At 40.6% G+C, this 25,595-nt stretch overlaps 1 protein-coding gene across 1 annotated transcript in view; it reads right to left on the minus strand.

Moving 5' to 3' along the window:
- Positions 1-25,595, minus strand: part of CHRM2 (cholinergic receptor muscarinic 2) — a 100,245-nt gene that overhangs the window by 18,545 nt on the left and 56,105 nt on the right. The window lies entirely within an intron of this gene.

Below are 25,595 nucleotides of genomic sequence, written 5' to 3' on the forward strand. Positions count from 1 at the left end.
CAGGTGCAGAAGAAGCTGGGAGGGGGCAGAGCTGGGACAGCTGACCCAAACTGGCCAAAGGGCTATTCCATACCATATGACGTCATGCTCAATATATAAACTGGGGGGAGTTGGCCAGGGAGCAGTGATTGCTGCTCAGGAACAGTCTGGGCATCGGTCAGTGGGTGGTGAGCAGTTGCATTGTGCATCAGTTGTTTTGTACATTCTTTTTTAATTATTATTATTATCATTATTACTATTACTATTACTAATATTAATATTTTCTCTTCCTCTGCTGTCCTATTAAACTGTCTTTATCTCAATTCACCGGTTTTACTTTTTTTTTTCTGATTCTCTCCCCCATCCCACCGGGTGGGGGAGGGAGGGTGAGCGAGCGGCTGTGTGGTGCTTAGTTGCCAACTGGGTTTAAACCACGACACTAACCAAATAGACTGCTGTGCCCCATTCATTGAGCTGACAAGATTGTGTCTCATCCCTCTTGGCATTGCCGTGGCTGATATTATCTTTGGGGACAATGGGCATCTGCTGGCTAATGGCTTCCTTTAGGAACTGTTAGCTCTTGATACCTTAATTTGAACTAAGCATAGTATGGTGTGCCACTGTACAGTTTCACTGAATTTATGAGTGAGTTTCAGTTGGGATTGTTTCTGGAGCAGCCGGGCAGTGCCCAGCACAGCAGGGTCCTTACCCTGTCTGATGTCTGGTGCCGTAATTAAGGTATCAATTAGGGAATAATTGTGTTCATAACAGGCAAATCATAAAATCATAGCAAAGGTATATGGAGACATCTTCTGGTGTCCAAAAGAGCTGTAAAGGTACTTCTCTTAAAGTAAGTTTAATTACTGTTCTTAAAAGCATCCATTACTTGTCTATTGAGTACCTTTGGCAGATTAGACTTTGTTATTTGTACAATTTCACTTAGATTATTACTAATATTGGGCAACAGTTACTCTCCAAGATTTCCCTCACTTCCTATTTTCACGGTGGCAAACATATTGGCTGGACAGAAGAGGCAATTTTAAACAGATACCTGTGAGGAACTTTCAGTATAACCCAACCAGCACAGCTAGCTAAGCAGCATAGCCCATCTCCTGCTATGAAAATATTCAGAAGATACCTGCGTGCCTTTTTCTCTTGAAGGGTACACGTAGGAAGTCTGTGAACAAAAAGCAAATGCATCCCGGTGTCAGATATCTCTGGCATCTGCTCTTTCACACAGCAGGAAGGTTCTCTTGTGCATTGTATATCTAATCCTACTCAGTTCAGCTGACACCATCCTAATTCAGTATTGGGTGTTTCCTTCCTTTTAAGGAAGGGAGCTGAGTGTTTTCCTTCATTCCTTCCTCTTACAACCTGGACCCTGATGCTTTATTCCTATTGTGTTGTCTTTGGTTATCTCCTTTTGTCCTCCTGTTTTTATTCAAGGGGCTGTTATATCACCAACAGTGACAGCAGCTACTCCAGAAAATACAAAAGGTGGTTAGGGCTAATCACTATTCAAGCATTTATTTTTCCTGATTCCTTAAAAGGAACCTGTTCTGCAACAGATAAATAGAAAATCAAAATCCCACAATGCCTGCAAAGTATAATCTCCCTTTCTCCGTGTGTATATATATGGAACGCATATTTATATTGTATTGCAGTTTTGTTATTTCCTATCCCTTTTGTCCTTTACTGATATATTTCTCGACATAGTTGATCTGTATTGCATTTGTGCCTGTTTATCTGTCTTCTTGTCATGGTGTACACAAGGGTTTTGGACAGAACTGTGAATATTAGACAAAGTACAGTAAATCCAATATAATCCAAATTATACGGGCTAATCAGCAATAACCGGTGTTTCTGTCAGAAAGCACACACTCGTTGAATGTGCAGTGTTTCTGATATCTCTTCCTCTATATTGTTTGGTTTTGAGATTCACAGAATTAATCTGAGCTCCCTCTGTAACTAACAGAGCTATCTATTCATGACAAAAATGCACAGATAATATTTGCTTGTGTGAGATTCACTTCATATGCTCTGCAAACATGCTACTTTTGTACAGGTTTATATTCTTAAGAATGAATTAAATATCAGGGTGCTCATGAAAACAGCAACCACTGGGAGGATATTACAGAATTTTCATGAAGTGAGTTGTGAATTTCCACACATCAGCATTGGCAGTGGAAGCCTGACTCGGAGAGCACTGAGAGCAGGGGTCTACTGCATAGGCTACATTACTCATCCAAATTCCAATTTCAGGGTCTGAAATCCCATGGTGAATTGCTCTGAAAAAATCAATAGGTCAAAAGCTCTGTGTATGCCAATGACAAAACTGTTGCTTTTGGTAGGTTCAGGACTTTTCTGCAAAAAAGGAAAAAAATAGGATTGGTGTCTGGGGACTAGTCCCAGTTCATTGTCTTATTGGATCCAGAGTTATATTCTTCTGTTCCCTGCTGTAAACTGTCCTGGGATCATGCTTGCTATTCATCACTTAGGAGAAAAGTCTGTCTCTGGTACCGCTGTGTAACATTTGGAGTGTCCAACCAAGCATTTCCTCCTTCTAAAGGGCAACACTTCCCTTTTCTCCCCTTAGCACAGGATCATGCAAAGCTACCTAGGCTGTGGCTTTTGCCAGGCAGTTGGCACACATAATTGATTGCAAAACAATCAAGTATATATTATACTGCAAAGTATAACACTGGGTTGAGGGTTGGGGCCTAATGGGCTTCGGAGTATCCCAGAGCTCTAGATGCAGTCTGCTTTGCAGACTTTTTTCCAGGTGTGTTTACTGGACAGTGCTTCCCCACTTTAAGCACCTGCTGCAGTTCACCCAACACATTCTGTTTATGGCCAAATGGATCTATATGTATATAATAATTTTAAGTCATAAAGTTACATGGAATCCTTAACTGATAAAAGCACTTCGTAAATGACAGAGGCTAGCAAAAGCATTGTAACAAAGAGCATGTTAATGGTGTTATGAACTGACACGATAAGTGGCAGAACAACTAAGGAATAAAATCTCATCTTTGTCATTCACCTATTGTATGGAGGAGATGTGGATAACAGATATTCCTTTATAAATTGGAAATTAAAACTGAGGAAATAGCTGCAGGGAGAAGAGCTACTGGGATGGGATGAGATGGGATGGGGGAGGTCCTGGCAAAGACGGGGTCATCATACTGCAAACAGGAGGAGGGGAAAGAAATTTTATGACTGCCATGAGCAAGTGTTTCTCTGAATAAAACAAAATAGATCTAAATCATCACCATTTTTACTCAGCTCTTGTTATTGAGTGAATAGGACAAAAGAATAAATAAATATCAGCAAAACAAATAGAAATTCCCCACATTTGCCTTCCCACCTGCCAAAAAAAGAAAAAAAAGTTTTCTGTAGTAGAAACATTAGACTTTTCTTTAGCTCCTTTATGCCACTCCTGTGGTGTAAGGTAATGGAAAAGCTGCCAGGCAACTGAATATTTTCTCCCTGATGGAAAATCTCTGGGTGGCTTAGACCCAACATTTAAAACACTTAAAAATGTGAATAACTTCAAGATACCACAGGTGGCCACATCTAATGGTTTAACACAAAGGGCACTAATTAAAGTCCTCTCTGTGTAAAAGGAAAGGCAAAAGGCAATGCTATATATGTGTTTCTCTCTCCAAAAAAATCAATGGAGACTACAGGAAATTTCTAGGAGAACTGCTGGATGGAAGATTGGTTCTTTCAGTTCAGTTACTGAACCCATACAGAGTGGCAGAAGCGATGCAGTATTCCCGGGGACAACTGGGCTCTGCCTGCAAGCTTGGGGGTAAGAATCACCACTGGGAGAAATGTGGTGTTTCCTCCTTCAACCTGCATTACTTTCTGCCCTGATTCTCCTAAGTGTTACCACCGTGGTGGTGGCGGCTGTTATCCAATGGGCAGTGGCTTGGAATACCTCCTCATTTCACATCAGCCATGAGACAGAAGGTATGACCAGGGAGGCCTGTGTTCAGCAGACCAGAAGTATCTGTAATCTAGTAAAGATTTCTAATAAAAAATGCTTTTATCTGGTGATTGATGCATCTTAGAAAGTAATTTGAGAGCAAACCATAGGTCTAAGATCAGTGATAGAGGATATACTATTTGATAACCTGAAGTACGTGGCTTGTGAAGGGAGGTTGAGGGAAATGGGCTTGTTTAGCCTGAAGGAGGGATGGCTTTGGGGTTACCTGAGAGCAGCCTGCCAATACCATCAGGGAGGCTTCTGAGAAGATGGAGGCAGTCTTTTTATAGTGCTGTATGGTGGGAGGATAAGAGAAAACAGACATAAGGCTTTGATGAGGTTTAAGGAAAAATTCTTTCACCATGAGTACAGCAAAGCAGTGGACTAGGTTGCCCAGAGATCCTGTACAGGCTCCATCCTTGGAGTTTTTCAAGACACAACAGATAAAACCCTGAGCAACCTGGTCTGAGCTCGACACTGTCCCTGCTTTGAACAGGAAGTTGGAGTAGAGACCTCCTGAGGCTCCTTCCACCTGAACTGCTCTGTGCTCTGTGGTTATGTGATTCTATCATATGCCATGAAGTTTGCAGATACTATGGACCAGGGAAGCAGGAACACACATCCCTTTTTTTAATATGGAGTAAGATATTATGAAAGCAATGCACATCATTGTGCAGAAAGCAGTCTGGGAGTCTGGCAAAAGCATACTAGAGGGATAAAGGAATCGGCATAATGCAGATCCTTGGCTTCTTACTCAGAGGTGACACATAGTCAAGGCTCCTGCAGCGTCTGATCTGCACTATAATTAACTGCCCCAGGGTTTGCCCAGGGGGAGTCGCCAGCCTGTAGCTTCCCAGGAGCAGAAGCTAAGACATTGCCCCAGAGAATCAGGAGGAGATCCCACCTGCCCTGATTTCCACACCTCTGACCTGTTGATGACCACCAGTTACCTTCTGCAACCAGTCTGAAAGAAAGGGACCCCAAGGATGGAGGAAGGGCCCATGGAGAGTGGTTTAAGGAGCACAGATCAGACTTTTACAGTTCTGCTCCACTTCCAGAGTTTTCCTGGTGCAAGACACAATGTGAGCAGGACATCTATGATGGGAACAAAGCTGTATGCTGGTGAAACTCAACCACAAGTGTGACTCCTCAGGTACGTACCTCAGCTCATGTCAAAGTAAAAGGCCTTTAAGCACAGGTGAATCAGGCCCCATGTTTGCCCTTAACCATTATTTCTTTCCTTGCCCTACAACAAGTACATACATGTTGTAATTAAGCGAATGACAAGATCCCAAGCTCTGTACTGTCTTCCAAACAAGTGCTAGCTTACATATAAACTAGGGAAATGGCTGTTTTAGCAGGTTCTAGTAGACCCACAGAATACTAGCAAACGGGATCACACAGAGGTAAGCCTTTCCGTCTCCATTATGTGATATGTATCTTTTTCCTCCCCTCCAAATTGTTTTTACCAGCAACAATGACAGCTGTCCATCTCTGGTCCCAAGCATGCAGGTCTTGAAGGACCAGCTGTTTCCTCTCTGAGTATAAATAGCCTTGACATGAATGCAGTCTGCAACGATGATTCGGCTTAGATTCATTTTCCAGTGTAAAGGCTCTGCACAGAAGCATCAAGAAGATTAGCAACATACAGTTCAACCACAAAAGCTCGCAGGAAAGTAGCCAGGCTCATTGTATTATCATTTCAGCTGTTAACATGGTGGTCCTGATTTTCATCCATCATTGAAGAGGATGAGGGTATACAGATTTACTCCATTTGAAGAATAGTCCAAAAATGATACTGATGTTCAGTGAATAGTTACCTCCATAATTAGTCCATCTCTGATTACAACCCGGCCAGATCAGCATTCTCATTTTTTGGCTGTCCTAATAGTATCAGAAATATACTTTGCAAAATACCTGAGTACAAAAAAAATGGGAGGATGTGTTAGGGCAGAACCATTACACTAGAACTGACGATGATATTGCACAGGGTGACACATAACTTTGAAGGAACAAGGGTTTTGCAGTAAAAGGAATGACTTAGATTGAACCTGTCTGGAATCAGTGTCTGTTCCTGAAAAATGTGGGCACAGCATATCAATCACCCCTGATCAAAGGGGTGCTTCATCAAAGGCACCTCAGGCACCCAAATACTGTTGGTTATGGCAATCTGTTTTTCCATTTCAGTCTTCTATCTGTGTGTTTTATCCCTTTCTCCTGTTCCAAGTTTATCTTGCAACTCAGACCTGAAAGATCTACAGGGCAAGGGTGATCTTTCACTCACATCTGAGCAATGCCAGGCACAACAGGTCTTCAAGACATTGGAGCTAGTATATAACTACACAGCATGCCACAGTTCAAGGTATGGAAGGGAGCTGGAGGTTTGTTCACCTTTTCACTTGCTTGTTTGTTTTCAGGCAGGACATCCAGTGAAATGGGCAAAGACTGAGTTTATTTTTAGCTCTGTGCTTCCCTGTTGTTACACGGAGCCTGCGCTTGCTGGGAACTGGTAGGGTTTTGGGGCACATCGCTGATGGCAGGCATTTCCATGTACACACACAGAGCTTTTGCTAAGGGAGGGCTTGAACAATGCTCAAAAATAAAGGAGAAAGCAGAGTCTGAGAAAGGAGTAAGGGAAGATAAGAGGATTCATTTAATGCAGTGGAGCTGAGCTAAAATGTGGATCAAAGCCTTGAAATGATACCATGAAGTTGGTGTGAGCCTGGCAGAACTGGCCCAAGTAAGACTCCTAAATAATAAGTGATTCATGCTTATCATTCCCCTTCTCTTTCATCTTTATGTGCTGAAGGTAAGCAAGCCCTTATTCCATATTGCTATGTTCAGTGCAATAAGTAAGTGTTGCACTCCAGCTGTAATAACAAGAACTGGCAACAGCCTGACAGGTTTGCAATATTTTCCCTAAAAACAGTAAGAAAAATCAAGAACCCCACCACTCCCAACGGCCGTCACCTTCTTTATATCTTTTAAACCACTTTGGAAACAGATAATCTCTTCAATCCTTATATATTATTGCCTCACCTGCCTTGAAATGGGAGCCATTGGCGCTTTGATAAATGGACTATGAAGTTACTGATATTCACTGTAGCTTCTTTAACACCCCCGTATTCTCAGCCAATATGCAGCTTTGTAACATCTGCAGCAATTTAATTCCCAATGGATCACTGCAAGGAGAATTCAGCCTCCTGTAGAGAGGGACATTGTGGGGTGGTGTCTCTTTCCTCCCTTGTCAGGGTGAAATTAGGCCAGTGCCACAAAGTGTTTGATCAATTCACTGGAAGATGAAGCCCCAGCAAGTCCTAGTTTTAAAGATGAACTTCCATCATATCCCAGAGCCAGATTCTAGCACCTTTTAGATTTTCTATGTGTTAGGTGTCTAGCCTGCTTAGGCATTTTTGTAAGCCCCATTAAATGAATATATATATCTTTGGATACATGAATAACTCAATAATACCTGGTCCTAAGCCTGAAAATAATCCTAGTGCTGTCAACGGGACTGTTTGCGAGCAGAATCTCATTTCAGACTGCCTCACAGGATCTGTATAAAGTATAGTATCTGTAAAAGCAAAAGATGGAAGTGTTCTGAGACATTTTCATCCAGTCAAAAAGTACTGAGGAATATCAGAAGGAAGATTCTAGGGGAAAAAAAACAGACTGAAAAATATCCTCCTTTCTCTAATTGGGTTGTAAGTGAGGACTTATACCACATAACTGGGTGGTTAATTTAAGTTTCTTTTTAGTGTTTTAATTAATCTTTAAACTGTGGATCTAGCGCCTAATATTAGCATTCAGCTTTTTCTGAATACTGCGAAGAGATTACTTCTGTGCATTTGCAGAAGTAAGCTATCAAGGTTTCATTTTGAGGAGCCATTTGAATATTATTGTAATGATGAAGGCTCACAAACCCAGAGATTTTTCTCCCTGATGACAGCACATCTCAGGCAATGTTTTAGGAGGTCAGCTCATGACTCATCCAGAAGACACTTTACCTCATTACTTTATGTAGGCCTTTCCAATACAGTTTTCATGAGTGCTCCATAAAATAGCTTTAATGAAATCAAAGATTTAATTTTTTCTGTTATTGCATATTCACAGGTAATTCTGTATGGTATACAGGTGTTTTAAAACACAGTTTCTTCTTAAAGCCTTTGCACTTTCAGCCCTTGTCAAAATTGCTAACATGCTTTTAGCTTAATCTTATATTTCACTAAAGAATTTTGAAATTGCCTGAGATGTTCATATGAAGAGGAAAAAAGAAAAGTACTGAGGCAATGGGTGGATATTGTACAAATATTGCCAATTTGAATGTTACAGTTAACGTTATAATGTTACGTTACAGTTAAGACATTATAATGTGTCGCTATTCCAGTCCTAAAGAAAGGTAAAGACCGTTGCTTCCAGAAGAGCTGCATCCTTCCAAAGGTGGAAAGCAACCCTGAAAGGTGGTCTCTCTCATCAGCCACAATGTGAGTGAGTCATGTCATTCACTCCCCTGCATCAGAGGGGAATTACAGGCTTGACACCTCTAAAAATCACTCTTCCTATTTGCTACAGGGTCTTAGATTCACCAGATCTCATTTATTTTGAGAAAATTATCTCTCTCATAGGGCAGCTACTGTGGAAAAAGTGACTCTCTACAGTTTGCATTGGTGACTTTCCTACAGCATAATGTGCTCATCTGTCCTGTTTTGCCTCTATACTTTTATCACTGAATTATTTGCTCATAAGTCATATTCCATTGTGGTCTGGTACATACGGGAACCTATTTCTTACCCATATTTTGGCAAAGTATTCCTGCATTGCCTTCCTGACAAAATTAAGTCTTCTGCTGCTATGGATAGCGCATGTGTCAAACAGCAGTTGGTGATCAAAGAGAGGCATGAGAGATGGAGCCAGTAACACCATGGAAGGAATGTGAGGAATGATTGTGCCTCTATAGGGTAGAGAGAATTTGGGATGATTCATTGCCAAATGAGAAACTGCAGTGAGGAGCTTGAACTGTTCAGAGAACAGGAGCACAGGTATGGTAAAAAGGTAAAGAGCAGTAATCTTAGGATGAAGATGAAATAAATGGTAAGGGATATGCTGGACAGTAGAAGAACAAAAATAGGAACATGGTAGAAGACAAAGAGATAAAAGAGGAAAAAACCAGGAAAGGTACAGTAAACCAGAGCTGAAAGGTAGAAGGGGACTTTGTGATACACAGAGAGAAGGAAGTAGGAAAGAAAATTCAGAGTGAGACACAGCTATAAACTACATTTTAAAATTGTGTTATTAGTTTATGACTAGTTTGCACAGCACGTAGAGTATGCTGTTATTTCTGATTATAGGAAGGGTCGGAGACGATAGTTTGCACAGATGGACAAATTCTTAATTCCCTCCCTTCAAAAAAAAAAAAAAATCCCAAACCCTTACCTTGTGTTATTATTATCAAGATTGCATTGTCTACATATGGCCTGACTAAAAGATGTCAGGCCATATGTAGACAGACACAGGGATATTGTTTTATGCAGGGTGCCTTTATGCTGAGGACCACAGTAACTCTAGGAGATCAAAACTTAAGTGTGTAGGAATTGGTGTTGGGAGAGCACCTGGTATTCATGCAACAAAACCTTACCTCTATATCCAGTATGATGCTTGCAGGACCTAAATTTACATCATTACTCATTCACATTTGCTGTCCTTTAGAAAAGATATTGGAAAGCATAACGCACAACACAGAAGGAGAAGATCAGAAATATCTCAAGAAGTTTCTACTTTTCTTGATCAATTATAATATGTTTTGACAGCACTGATTTGGTAGTTTTTAGCATGGATACCAGCTAGTCTGTGTCATCTTAACCACCTCTCTTTTGCTTTAAAAGATCTATCAGTGAATCCAGTTACAGAAGAACTCCCCTGAATGTCTATACATTCTGACTCATTAATTCATCCATTTCCATAACTGGTCCTCTGATGCCATTTGAAATAAAACTGCTGAAAATATTCCAAACACATTTGCTTCCCTAAAGATTGTTTGATGCGTACCGCAGTGTGTTCCATTGTTTGTATCCACTAAGCTGTGCACCGTGTCTCTCTGTTCTGTCATTTGCCATACTCCCTGGAGATTAGCAAAAATAAGTTATTTAGGTTTTGATGACTCCACAGGGCTGCTTTCAAAGTGGCATTTTTTTAATGGTCATTTTTTCTACTTAGAGAAAATATCTTTCTTTCTGCAACATTCTGCCTGATATTTGCTTTTCCTGTTAACCTTTACCTCCAATTTTGTAGACATGCAGGAAATGAAAGTGCCAGTTCTGAGACCTGAAGAGCTGTGGTGCTTAAGAAGGTGTTTAAGAAATGCCTTGGCAAATGGTTAGCATTCTTTGGTTTCAGAGCAAGTCCCTTACATTTGGCTGCTCCTTCTGCAAACATTTGTACAAACTTTCTGAAGAGCTCTCTGAGTCCAGAAAAAGACTCTAGCAGTGAGTGCTCCAGTGTGTCACTTGTAACTGCTCAATGCTGTGTCTCCAGTTCCAGTCCTCCACCATTAGTGGTGCCCCAGTGAGCTAAGGTAGCTTTTTGCAAAATTATACTTGTGTCCCCAATTTACTAAGCTCTCAGATCATGCCAGACCTATTCAAACACTCTTTCCACCTTTTACTGAAACAAGTAGACTGAGGCACCAGATATCTGAAGGAATCTATCACCTGTAGCCGCTCAGTTATCTGCAGGCACATGGCAGCAGCATTCAGCAGTGCAAGAGGTGTTCTCTGATCACTGACCCACTCCCTTAGATCTTTGTCATGTCAATTGACAGATGCCTAGTAGAAAACTACCTGGTTATTTCCTCCTTCCCCCTTTTCTGGCCTTTCAGGTATTGTGTGAGCAGGAGCTCTACCATGCCTTGCTCTTCTGCTGTTATTCAGTAGTCTGCCATACTCTGCTGGGAGTCTACCAGCTGAGATTCCTCAACAATTTCATTGCCTAGCATTCACATTCTCTGCTACTTGATATGTCAGAAGGATTTGAAGCAGGTTGCCTCATTAAAGTGCTCTTTACCCCAAACAGTCTATGACTACCACAGATCCTAGTCTTCCTGTGCTTATTCACTTATTTGATATATTTTCAAGGTCTCAAGAGTTGCTCTAGATGATCATCATTTTGTGTTACATGTTCTAAAAATATTTGATTGTTGCCCAGAAAACTTGTTAAACTCATGGTCTAAAATATCCTTTATGACACTTAGATTATTTCAATCCTTAACAACATCATAAATACTTGAAATACCACTTTAAAGTATGCCTTAAATGGGGAAGCTCACAGCTTTGAAGAAAGTTACAGTTATCACATTCCTAGCAAGAAATTGTACATGATGGTAACTCATCAGAATCCTGTAAAAGAAGTCAAATTATGGGTGCCCAGAGTAGTATATATATTTTTTTCTTTTTTTTTTTATTTCCTGGCATAGCTGATAATATTCAATAGGAACCTGAGCAGCTTTCTACAAAGAATATTCCAGTTAATAGTAACACTGGTTCTTTCACCTCACAAATAAACACCTCTCTGGTTTTCTGAACCTCCTTGTGTTTGAGTGGCCAAAATTGTGTACTGAATAGCTGTTATTTAGTATTCATGTTCCTTCTTGACAATAGTGCACCCAAGAATGTGAACAAAGATATGCCTGAAAAGAAGAAGCTGAACTGCTTTTGTCCAGGTACTTTTTAAGCAGCCTCACGTGACTGTTGCACAGATTGCCCTGTTTTGGTTATTGGGACCCAGTGTAACAGCAATTTTAGAACAAACAGAAGCTGCATCAGAAACCCAGTGAGGAAAAGGAGAAAAATGCAAGGCTAAGTCCCCAGTGACAACAGTTTGTGTTTTCATGGCAATACTGGTGACGATACACTGTGCACAAAAATGGGCAGGGTAATTCTGTTTAGTGCATTTCCAAGGGACACAAGCCACCACAACAGAGATTTTCAGTCATTCCAGTCCAAATTTTTTCAGTGTGGTGGACTTCAGGGTCAACAGAAAAGAATCCATTCTGGATTGTCCAGGAAATTGTGATGTGCTGTGTTCATCACGTGCCTACAAACAGGATTGGTATTTTTCAGCAATGGGATAATGTCTGTCTTCAGAAAAACCCACTTAGTGATAACCCGTGTTCACTATGGCTGTCAATGACATGCATTGGCTTATGAGACATTTCCAGGATAAAACTGGAAACAGATTTATAATGGAATAATGTCTAGTAGAGGGTTTGACCTTTGAAGAGTGGCTGACAAGCATCTAAGACTCTAAACTCTGGCCTGATCTGGTCAGCTTACCTAGTTCTGTTGACTTGCTTTTCTTGTTTGTCAGATCTGTATACAAAGCTTTACAAATTGCAATTAAAATTACTTTCAAATCTACCTGGAAACAGTGAGGAACATACAGGACAGGATATTGCAAGTGAGATGTGTGATTGTTGTGGTTTAGCCCCAGTCGGCGATTAAGTATCACACAGCCGCTCGCTCACCCTCCCCCCCGCCCCCGGTGGGATGGGAGAGAGAATTGGAAGAGCAAAAGTAAGAAAACTTGTGGGATGAGATAAGAACAGTTTAATAATTGGAACAACAACAACAACAACAACAAATTGTAATGAGAAGGAAAACAACAAGAGAGTGAGAGAGCAACAAAACCCAGGAAAAAACAAGTGATACAACTGCTCACCACCCACCGACCGACACCCAGCCAGTCCCCGAGTAGCGATCGCTGCCCTCTGGCCAGCTCCCCCCAGTTTATATACTGATCATGATGTCATATGGTATGGAATAGCCCTTTGGCCAGTTTGGATCAACTATCCTGGCTGTGCCCCCTCCCAGCTTCTTGTGCACCTGGCAGAGCATGGGAAGCTGAGAAGTCCTTGACTGGTGTAAACATTACTTAGCAACAACTAAAACGTCAGCATGTTATCAATATTATTCTCATACTAAATCCAAAACACAGCACTATACCAGCTACTAGGAAGAAAATTAACTCTATCCCAGCTGAAACCAGGACAGTGATGTATGTCAGCTTAGAGGACATTTCATCTCTGTTGGCAAGCAGGACTGAGCCTGCTACTTTCATGCTTTAAAGTCATTTCTGCATTGACTGTAATGGTGATAACAACCTTTACTGATATTTTCAGCCTCATGAAGGGTGAGAAATGAGAAGTTCCCTTTTCTGAAATTTCATGAGCCTACTCAGGATTCTCCACTCCAGGACTGTGCAACTAAGTTGTAGGAAGTAAAGAAATAAAGAGTGAGAAAATGCGAAAGGCAAAGAGGGGATAAATTAGGAGAAAATTCTTGTCTGTGGATAGGAAAAAAAGCCATGCAGGTGGAATGGTATCATGACAGAGGTGTAAGGGCCTTGCTGTGCCAGCATGCAGTTCAGTATCTGGCTGCCAGTGATAGTTACTGGTTTACTGGTTAATTACTGCAGAACAAAAGAAGGATGGAGGAGAGAGTTTTCATACCTATAGCAGTTGATGTTTAACTGTGATACCTAAGGTAGCAGCATCATTTTCAGCTCTGCAATGGATGAAGACAGAGGTTCTTTCACAGTGACTTGGCTCTTCAGAGGTCTGAATTAGCGTCCTGAAGCCTTTCTCTCTGCTCTCTTTTAGGCTCCTAACCCAAGCACATCAGCTGGGTGCCTGGGAATGTGGAGCATGAATCCCCACCATGCCAAAGAGTGAACTGTGCCATTTAGTCTCTGATATCCAGTTTAATCCTAGGGACCGTTTCAATCTCTCATCTTTGTCTCATCTCCTCTCCACAACTTATTGTGCAACCTCATCTGGAGAAAAATGACAGTCAACCAAGTATGTTATAAATACCTTGAAATGGGTGGAGTAAACAGCATGGCAATAAAGCTGACCAGCCAGCCTCCCTTGTGAGATGCTTTTTATTATGTTCAGCTGCAAGTGTCATTTGCCTAATGCTGCCCATTCATCTTGTGCTGGGTTACAAGTCAAATCTGCATGCACTCATGCTCTCTTGGGGGTGGAGAGATCCAGCAGTGGCCAGCTCATGGCAAATAAACTGTGTCATAAAACTGCAAGAGTTCTCCCATAATTTATTCTCCTGACTTTTTGTTTTGTTGCCATGGAGTAGATGACTGCAACTGGACATTCTTCAAATGCATTGCCTTGGCATGTCAGGCAGCTATGCATCATTTATTTGAGATGCCAGAGGAATAGCAGAGGGATTCTGGGTAGGGAATAAAAGCTATAGTATAGCCTAAGCAGTGTGCAGTGGTAACGTAGTTGAGGGTAGATACAGCAAAACAGAGTTTACCTACTACTAAAGTAAGCAGTGTAAATTTGCCGGTACTCCACTAGTGTGGTAACATTCACCTGGAAGTCAAAAGACTATATCTGTGTGTTTTGTGAGGGAAAGGGAAAAAAATAAATGAGAAAAATTCAACACATGGCTGTAGAAGATAATAGTGGAAATTTCTATGAACACAGTTGCTCAATTTCTCACCCTGAGTCAAGCTGAGGCAAAAGGTCAGCGAATGCAATGATGGCAGCCGTGATGGCAGTTCAGTATCTATTTCAATCAGCAACAAAGTGACTTTGCCCTCTTCAATCTTTCGACATGAAGAAAGAGTGCCTTGATTTTTAGCACTTAATGAAACTAAACCATGCCCAGCTCTAGAAAGGTCAATAAAACTTGCTGGTTAATATATTTCAGAAACCCAAATCAAACCATCTTGCTAATCTCAAATCCTAAAGCTTCTGTAACTCCACAATATTTACATCTTCAAATCCTGGCACTAGAGCAGGCAGAGACATTTTGCTCTTTACTATAGAAGAAGCTTTCCTGCTCGTTGTTTTTCTGTTGAGTCATGAAAAATTCCCTGCTAGAAAGGATCCAAGCACAACTTACGTTCCTCTTTTCATATCCTGGTTCAATTATGTTTTTCATTACCTCAAAAGTTAGCTTAAATGCTCCCTGTTGTCCAACACGTAAGTGAGTAAATAAATAAATAGGCAATTTAACTACAAGGGAAAGAAAAGCTTCATTCCAGTGTTTACCACAAAGTACTCTAAGCAACTCTTTCCAAGCTGTACAATGGCTGCACTGAGTTAAGATTCTTCTCTTTGAATATTTCAGATCAAAATGTCTTTCACCTCTTCTGCCTCTACCAAGGTTTATTTAGTTGACCTACTGAGAGATCAGAGACTGCCACTGTCTACCTTGGAGAAAAAAAGGAGGGGATGCAGTGATCACATGAAAGGCATTCAGTGTCAGAGGTTAAACTGGATACTTATCTTGCCCCATCCCTCTCAAATAGGGGGACTTTAGAGAAATCTGTAACTCCACAGTTACAATTCTGGCACAAGGAGACAGATTTTCATGTACTGCACATGTAGCTGCAGAGCTCACTGCCACAAGAGAGGTTTGTGATCAAGGACTCATCAGCATTTAAAAAGGACTGAACGTATGTGTTCATAACAAGTATATGTAAAATGCTCATAATAGAAAGTTGCAAGGTGCAGGAGGAGGTGGCAGGCTGGTCTTCTAACTCACCTGTGCCTGGATTTCAAGTTAGGACAATTTCTAAGCAGTCTGACTTACACAGATTTTTGGATTTTTTCTAGTAACAGCTATTCACCCTGGTATTTGTTTAAGAGCTTCTGATATCTCTGATAAGATTATTTGAAGTGCTATCGGACACTAGCAGAGGGAGGATTAAAAACTCACTGGGCAAGACTGTTCCTACAGTCCAACACTGTTTGGCTGGCACAGGGCATGCTGAGATCACCCCTGACCATGCTCATCTTTCAGCCTTCGTTAGACATTTAGATTGCCCATATATGCCATTCTCTTGAAAAAATGTACTTCCCCTTTGCACCCTTGTGTGCTCTACAGACCTTAGCTTAGTCCTACTCTGAGGATGAGGCAGGGAGGCTTGGAGGGGATAACATATTGGCTTTCGTAGCTGAAAGTACTTACATTGACATAATTGCAATTATTAATAGTGGTGAAAGGATGTGCCCAAACTATAATTTGAGGTAATGTTTGGCAACTTCAGCAACATGAATCATGAATCATTCATTAACTGAGTAATGCTTTTAATTAGTTAGAATTAATTTTAAGACGTCCTCTGTTATTTTGTTGTGTAATTTAAGGTCACCAGCATTATTTTTTGTATGTTATAATTACATTGAGACTTACATGCAATTCCCACCAAATACAAATATATTATTTGCTTTAGTTCAAACTGTTTTTATACTTAGGGAAAACACTTTGGGAATGGTAGAGAGCCTTAAAGGTGAAGCCTGTGGTATCTCCCCAGTTGTATATGAAGTGCAATTCCTGTGCTACCAGGTCTGACAGCTGTGATGCTGAGATATCAGAGCCTGTAAAGAGGAGTTAGTGATATATTTGCCTGCTTGATGTTTCAGATCCTCTTTGGCTGTAAATAGACAGAGCTGCATGAAGCTAGTAGAGTCCTACCAGCTAAAAAAAAATTTACAATATGGATGTGAGCAGGGCTCTACTCCCCAATCAGTAGGCTTCCAGGCTGCCTACCACTCAGCAAGGCACCGCTTTTCATTCAAATTAATCACAATTATTTTTGGTTGCTCCATCAAAAAATCTGAAAGATTATGTGGCCCCAGGACATGGTCCCATTATGGTGTGTCCGCCCAAGATGGAGGGGCTCAGGAACAGGAGCCCATCTTTTCAGAGATCTGAGCAGGGCACCTTTTTCTGCTCTGACTTAGGTTCCATTTTTCTTCCAGTGTATCTGAATAAATAACTGAGAAAATCCCTTCTCTTCTGCACAGTCCCATAGCTTACATTTTAGTTGTACGTGCACTCTCTGTCTCTGGAGACAGTCATCCCCACACTCCATCAGCAGAGGAATGAAGACAAAATTCCAACTTCCTCAGAGAGCACTAAGACATCTTTAACTGCATAATAATTTATGTTTTTTATGGAGTTCCAGATCATTTACTGATATTGAACACTTCAGTGGCTTAATCCTTCCTCACACAATGTGGAGACAAATAATAGCTTGATAGACTTCATCATTCATGAAAGGAAGACAGAGCAGGCAAGCCAGCATGAAAATATTTTAATTATACTTTGTCAGAAGTATATCAGAGGAGATAAAAGCACTCTTCTTCCACCATTTTCATTTGGGGAATTTATCCAACTCTAAATTTATTTGCTATTGAAAATTGCAGTTGAGTCCAAAGACTGGACTTCCAGAAGCTAAGAAGAAAGAGAAACAAGATAGATAGAAACAAGTATAAGAATGAAGAGTGGCAGAACACCACAGACCTTTAGGAGAGCAACTCCTTGCTTGAGGCCATCCTTGGAAAAGAAAAACTTCCTAGAAAACAGTAAGTATTATGGAAAAGAGGATAGGACAAATCTCATGTTTCATTAATTTTTTACTTTATGCAAATTTAATATTGGACAGTACAAGGCAGTACCTCTGGACACATATCAGAGGGGTTAACTCACTGCAGCAAAACTTCCCATTGGTACATGTTCTCCAGACTACTAGATGTTCTCCAGACATTTCTCCCTAGCTTCCCCAAACTATATTTATGAAGGATAAGTATCTGGAGATGCAAATGAATGGCACCTGGGATTGATAAGGAACATAGAAACTTATAAACCTGTGTAAGATAAAATAGGGCATATTGCAAAATAGGGTTGTTGATCATTAGACTCGTCAACTTCTGCTTCTGTGGGTGCTTTTATTTATTTTTTAATATTGTAATATTTTTATATTATTTTTATGTTGCACAAAACAGCGCTTGATAAGGGTTGTTAAAATTATTTTGTCTCCAGTGCAAACCTAGTATTGCTTTTATGTGTGAGTTCTGATTTGTTACTAGTGGCTTATCTTCTAACAGTATGTCGTGGTAGGCCATGTGCCAGAGAATCACCAGTAACAAATTGGGCTTAACCATATAAACAATTCTATTTTCTTTCTTGACAGTTAGTGCTATAGACTGCAGAGTCCTCATACTGCTGAGGTGGATTGTATTGAAGGAATGAAGATGAGAAGTAAAGTATTTAGCTGGCCTTCGGTGCATGCTGGAAAAGGTCAATAGCTTGTGTGCCACCTTGGTTGTCATTGAATGTCTCAGAGTGAGAATTAAAGAAGGGATTTCCAAAAAGTGCCTAGAATTTTCTTTATTCTGTTACCATTTAAAGTCAATAACAAAGTACTCTTGACATTTATAGTAGTGGGGTCATAGCAGGACAGGGGCTTAAAATTCTTCCCATCCTAAAAGGCCTACACATACTTTACTGATAATGGGATCAAGCCCCAGGTTTCCAGCCAGGTACCTTGTTCAGCAATAAAGTGTCTTCTGTAATCAACCAATTTCCAAAACATAGGAATGGATACTCCATGTAATTCATACAAACACAATCTGTTTTTTAAATCTTGCCAAGCTTTTAGTGTCAGTAAAATTTCCCTGCAGTCAGAAGCTCTAATTTAATTAAATGTTGCATGAAACTTCATTTCTTTTCCCCTGTTGTATATTTGCTGCCTATTAATGCATCCTGTATTATTGAACTCAAGGTAAACAGACATCTTTATTTGGCCTTCTCTATGCAATTAATTTGTTTTTATAACTCTATATGATTGATATAACTCTTTTCTTTTCAGAGTAGAATCTCCTAGCCTCTTCAATTCCCTCTTATACTGATGTGTTCCCTCAGTGCCTTTAGACCTTCCTATTTCTGTCTGTCCTTTCTTAAAGACAAGACAACTGAAACCAAAGACAAGAGGGCTGAAACCGCTGTGGATAAGACACTTCACATTCCATTTTATTCACTTCCTCCCTCTTCAGTGTTTTGTTTCTGATTAACTAGAGGTCCTTAATTGTTATTTTCTTTCCCTAGAAAGGTTACTTTGATTTCAAAGCCTATCAATGTACATGAGCAGTCTCAGGTGTGTCCATATTTACTGCCTTGGTATGTAATGTAATTACTTAGGAACACTTTGGAACCCTACTTATTCTATTTTGGCTAACCTAGCCACTGCCATCAGCTAATTTTGCCAACTCAACTTTCCCTTTAGCCTATTGACTTCTTTAGGTTGTTAATTACAACAAATTAAGAGCAACTAATCCAGGTAATAGTGCATTTATCTGTCTGATCTTATACTGAGGTTGGATGTTATATTATTTCTGTTGGCTTACTATCTCTTTGAGAAAGTTTTTTCCTTGAGAGTGTGGGCTCTGAGGAGAGCTGAAGGATGGAGGTGAAGAGTCTTTGCTTACACAGAACATAAACCAAGTCTTAATAGGACATGAGGGTATTCAGGTACTTCAAAGCCTGCGTACTATAAAAATACACATTGGTCTGAATAGCTTCTCAGTCAGAGAAATGTGGAAAATTAAATTGTCTTCCTGTAGGAAATATTAATAATTTGTTTTCAACCCACACTGATGAAATTCTGACATCTCAACTATTTTCACGTAAAAGTGGAAAACAATCTCAATTTGGAAATATTGGACTGCAAAATGTTTACTCTCTTGATCAAAGAGAAGATTATTAATCTCGAAAGACTGATGTGCTTGATACTCAAAAATATCTACAATACTTCTGACAACTGGAAATATAAATGTTGGGGGTTTTTAAGATTAAAATAAGGTTTTTTTGAAATGTTCTACTTGAATTATCCTGTAACTGTTGTCATAGGGAAAATACCCTGTTTTGGTTTTTTTTATTTATTTATTTTTGTTTCTTTGATATTCTAAATTTTTAAGGAAAATATTTAGTCTGAAGTTTTTACATTTCTCTCTTCTCTCCTTCTCTCTATTTATTTTCTAGCAGAAAAAAAATTGAAGGAGCATTTTAGAGAGGACTCTCACATGGTTCGCTGAAGATATAGAGAACATCCATGCAAGCACTCTTCCTACAGTATGCGAGGGAAGAGGCATTTTGAAGAGATGTCCATTTTAGAAAGACACTACGTCTTTCTGCATGAACTCAGAAATTCACTTGATTTCATTTAATAATCTTGGGCCAAGGATTATTGCTGACACCCTGCTTAACACATTTTCCTAACCGGGTCTCATTTTCATTTTCATTAAAATACTTTTGATAGATTATAATAGTGCTGTCTTTATTGTTGTTGTCGTTAATTTAATACTAGGGGAAATAACGGAGGAGAAAATCTTGTTTTGATGTGGAAATGGAGCCTAACACCCTGGTAATAGGAACCAAAAATCTTGGGTTTGAGTGCAGGTAAACATCTGTGGAGCTGGAACATCTTTTTTAACAACAACAACAAGAAGAGAAAGTTGATGAAATTAAATGTTCCAATTACCTTGGCTTGTTTGAATTACCTTGGCCTGTTTGGATGAGAAAGTTCTGTGGCAAAATACATGTCACCTTTCAGATTTCAAGGGGGTTTAATCTCATCTTTGCCACCACAGGCAGGTAGTTCATGGTGCACTAACCTTCATTGCAGGCTTGGCTACCTGGGGACATGCAGCAAAGGCAAACTGAATCAGTTAATGGTGTGAATTAAAGGGCATTAAAAATCCTGCGGGTGTTCTCTTTCGAGTTTTAAGAGGCTGTATGCCACTTCAGTTTAATCTTTCTCTGAGGAGGGCTTGTCCTCAGTGAAGTGTTAGCATAAGGTATAACTCCAGCATTGTTCCTGGATGAACTCCTGCACACACAGAGCAGTCTCTAACTTGAATTAAGCAATGATTTAGACACCTTTGCTGTGTTTTGCATCCGTGCTGGTGGATGAACTGAGGTGCCTGGTGTCTTGCTTATCGGGGTGTAGGGGCTTGCTAACAGCTGGCGTGCAGTCTGCCATACTGCAACAGAGCTGAATTAGCTGATTTGTCAGAAGCCTAGGCTAAAGGTTGAGTAATGCTTATTTTCAAACCAGCAATGGGGAATTCAGCCACTGGCTGCTAATCCCTGCACGGAGTGTGTCACTAGCCAGTCTCTCCCTGCAGCTTCGATGTTTGCAGCATGATCATGTTTGCCCAAGGGAGGCCAGCTCCAGAGGAATCAAGCTGCCTCTAAGGGTACACGCACATGACTGGAAGCAATTGAGTTACTGAGGCTTAACAAGTTACCTCTAATCAGTTGATGAGCTGTAACTCAATAAGACAGAGATTTTATTGCTTTTAATTGCGTGTCTCCGTCTTTGGTAACCTGAGTTAACCCTGCACTAGAGATGTTCCCTGAGAAACTACAATATATGAGTAGAGAGACATGAACGGGGAGGAGGGGGATTCATTGCTCCCACTTTCAGTCATGTGAATTACCTGGCTTGTCTCTGCGGTATTCTCTAGAGCCAAAGGAAAGAGGAACCTCTGTGAGGTGGCTTTGAGCACATAAATTAGGCGCTTCCTCGGAGTCCCTCTCTGGAGGAGCTTACCTCTCTGCATTGGTCACAGAAGTCATTAGGAAGAATAGCCAGCTAATTTAGGCACAAATGCTTCATTTGGGTATTCTGCCTACATGAAATGGAAAGTGGGGTTTTGGAAGACATTGCCATATGTGTCTTCTCTGCCAACAAACAATAGATGTTTCCCCCATAAGTTGGTGTCTGCTGCCAGCAGGAGCCACTTATGTATGTATTCACAGGTTTTGGTTTAATTACACTGATCTTTTGCATATGACAGAAATTTAATATTTTAATTAAACTTTTTTTACCTCCCCCCAAATTTTTTTTCTCCCTGAATTTGACCTGTATGAAACTCTGAAGTGTTTCATGCTGGAAGGCAACTTCCCACTCGTCCTGAAAGTGCCAGGTTTATGCTGATTGTTAATAGTGGGAATGAATGGCACCAGCTGAGGCATAAGGATACCCCACAGTGCTGCCCTCCAGCAGAGCCATCTGAGACAGTGAAAAGGGATTTTTCTTTTTTTACTGATGAAATATGAGGACATCAGATCAGAGAAACTAGATCAGATGTGACTGAAGAATTTGGCCACAGAGTAAACTACAATTAGGATTTTGCTTTTTCTTTCTTCCAGCTGCAGGCTGCAGCTACTGTACTTTCAGACGTTACCAAACTGCACAGTGAAATAACATCAAGAAGCCATTTCATTTTCTAAATTAGCATTGGCCTTTCATTCACCTTTCTGTCCTCTTGGGTTACCCAACTCCATATTAGAAGTGTTCATCTGCCTTGCTTCTATGGCCCTTCATTGTTTGTGTAATTGGAAAGAGTCAGTACAACTGCACTTTTGTGGTTTGGTTTTAGTTGCTCTTACTGCTGACTGTGTAGAACATTATTATTATTAGAAAATCACTTGTATACAAAGGCCTTTCCCAAATATCGATTCTGAAAGCTCTTCTGTAACTGCCTGGGGTGGATAGGTTTAAATTTACACATTTTGCAGCCACATTAAGGGAACTGGTGAAGGTTATGGTAACCCAGGATGGGTTAGAGGAATTTTAACAACAGCAGTGTAAGCAGATCTCTGCAAAGCTCTACCCACGCAACATGCCTCTGACTTCATGTTTCACAACATATTCAAAGCTTGATTCCTACTCATCATCTTTCATATTCTGTGTTTACAAATATGGAGCCTGTTTCAAACAAAGTAGACTTCCCAGTGAAAACTGGGTGAAATATAAGGTTCCATTTTGATTTTCTGGGACATTTAACTGTTACATTAAAAATTAAAGTAATAATAAACAGAAATTGAGAGGTCTGCCATAACTTACAAGTGAAAAACTCATGTACTCTCACAGTTCAAGTCCTGGTGCCTCACTTCTTGCTGTCTCTATGTGAAAAACAAACATACCTCAGAACGCTTTGCTGCTTGAGAAACGTCAGTTTTATCAGCATAGATAAAAGCTCCAGATACTTAAGGGACCAGTAATGCCCCTCTCCCCCTGCAAATCAGAGTTGAATTCATAACACTTTTTTATTATGGTTCAAACTCAAGCTGAATTCTTCTTTATGGGAATTTGCTTGAGGAAAAACATTGCAAGATGACCATCTGTTGGATTAGACAACCACTTCATTCCCAAACCCCAGCCTCCCCCATTGCCTCCTTCTCACCCACCTCCCTGCAGTTCCATGCAGCACATTTCAAAGGCTAAAAAAGCAACACTGAAAATTCTTTATCCCGGAAACTCAACAGTATGCCCTGAGGAGACAGCTTCTCCTTTGAGGGCAAGTCCCTTTAGTTCTAATTCCCATGCATGCTTGCTTTCCTTCTCCTCTCGTATACCGGGACTAGATGCTGGTGCTCATCGTTTCTCTCTGAGGGTTATCCTTGCTCCACATTTAAAACCTCAAGAGCTCTCCAGCAGATGTGAGAGCCTCAGGCTCACTTGCCCTCTGAGCCACAGAGAAATCCTGATTATACAGAACCAGATATTGTGTGTCAACAGCAGGCATTGTAGGATGGGGCTGTATTTTCAACAATGAGCTGCTAAACCTATAAAGACCTATAAAGACTTCTAATTGAATTGCTAAAACCCTGCAAGGGAGAGCTGGTCAATGCAACATAGTTCCCTCCAAAGCTCTCATGGGAATCATGGTGCCAAATTCCTACAGAAAACCTAGGATCGATGTAAAGATATTCAGACTCCAGAAATGAATGCTACTACTGCTGTGGCCTTCCCCTGTATCTGCAACATGCAGCATATAAACGCTTTCTGTATTAATCCACTTTTTTATTGGTATGCCTACATGAAAATAAATTATATTACAGCAGCATAACACTGAGGTAAAGCAGTGGTGAGCCAGGCTTCATACCTCATAACTTAATTCACTCACACCTGCCCTTCAAGTATGTCTGTGTGTACATATATATGCATCTATACATGTATATAGTGTGTGTTTGTGTATTTGACTCTGCACATAAATAATTATATGCTTTTCTAGTTTGAATACTTTATCAGGAAAAAATATACTGGAGTTAAAGTTAGGACAGTCTCATTACAAAATACAAATATTTGTGATTCTTCCGTGTGTCCACTTGTTTGAGCTGGGCCCATAACCCTTTCCCCCCCTTTCCCTCTGGCTTAGGAAGAGAAGCATTTTGTTCATATATGACAGTTTCAAGGAACTCAAAACAAAAACTTAGTAGGAGCAGTAGAGGCTGTCGGCTATAATAAAATCCATAGACACAAACTCCAGAAAATGTTTAACAGCACAGTTCAAGTAGGTGTCGTCTCAATTACCCTATGGAAGCCATTGTTTCTCTGCAAATGCATTGCAAAGATGGGTTCTTTCACACTTGCTGCTAATGTTTTGACTGCTGAAATCTTTCTTCTTATTTGTTTTTGTTTTAATTAGCCAATGTCAGCAGCTGTCTAACAAAGGAAAGGTGCGCAGTTGCAACTGGTACTATCATACAAGGGAATTCAGACACTTTTGCATGGAAATGAGACATGAATGAGTACACCTATCAATGCTTGCAGGGGCTGTCTATGCTATCACTAGGAGCAGGCATGAGAGTGGGGTAGGACACAGTATTCTAACTGATACTTGTGGAGAAGAGAACTTAGTAGCCAGATTTGGTGCTCTATTTGCCTGTATCACAACAGTGAAGATTTTTATATTGCACTTGTCAATAACACTCACTGCAGCTTGTTTCATGCCTGCTTAGGTAGTGTGACAGTGTGCTTCCCCCGCCCCCGACCTTTATCTCCTGTAACCCTGCTTAGGTGATAACCACTAGTGGTGATTGTAATGGATGCATCTGGTCACAATGGCTGCATCAGCTCAAAGTGAATTCAGGAGACAGATAACAACACAATAGCCTAGGGCTATTGTGCAATGCGCCCACCGAAGAAACTAAAACCTGTGGTCGGCACGCAAATATGACTATGGGTCAATCATCTTATCCCCATAAATAGTGAGCAGCCCAAGAGCCCTTTGAGCTCTCCTGCATGGCAGCGGGCTGCACGCCAGGATCTCCCCTTGAGCAGGGATGCCTCTCAAGGTTACTCCTCGAGGTTGAGAGATTCCTTGCCGCAACAGATCCTCGGTAAGTGACTAATAGCATGCTAAACTTTGAAATCTTAGCTAAGTGATATAAAGGATTGATTGCGCACACATATAATCCTTTAGATATAAACCATTGACCAAGTCTGGGACTAGGACTGGATCTAGCTGCACCTAGACTCCTCTCTGAGAAGGAGTTTAGAAAGCAAGGGGATCCTTCCGAACCTCATGACTCAATGGGAGGGTCTCCCTGACAGTTTTGTCTGACCCTGTCCTCTATGCAGTAAATAATCAAGTGTGCCTCGCCATCGAATCTTGTTAAAACACTGTCGCATTGAACTTTGTTAACTCCCTATTCTGTATCAATAAACTATATTTTTACTTCTCTCTTACGAGTGAAGTGCACTCTCACTCCATCCGCGACAGGCCCATCTAAGATACTTCTTGTGTACTGAGCTTTGGCTTTTGAAATATCTGGTAGAAGAACCAGTTGAAGAGGTTAATATGTGGCTGTATCTCCCTACTCACAATGCAGGCGTGGTATATTTAGGCCTGTGCTGAGGGATAATATGAGTTCAAGTCTTCAGGCATCCATCACTGCTGTGCCTTGGACATTTCCTCAGCTCTACTGGTGAATATAGCTGGACTCAAACTGTATGAACACACAGTGAGCCT

The sequence above is a fragment of the Ciconia boyciana genome, chromosome 1 (assembly GCF_034638445.1).
Source record: "Ciconia boyciana chromosome 1, ASM3463844v1, whole genome shotgun sequence".
Lineage (NCBI taxonomy): Eukaryota > Metazoa > Chordata > Aves > Ciconiiformes > Ciconiidae > Ciconia > Ciconia boyciana.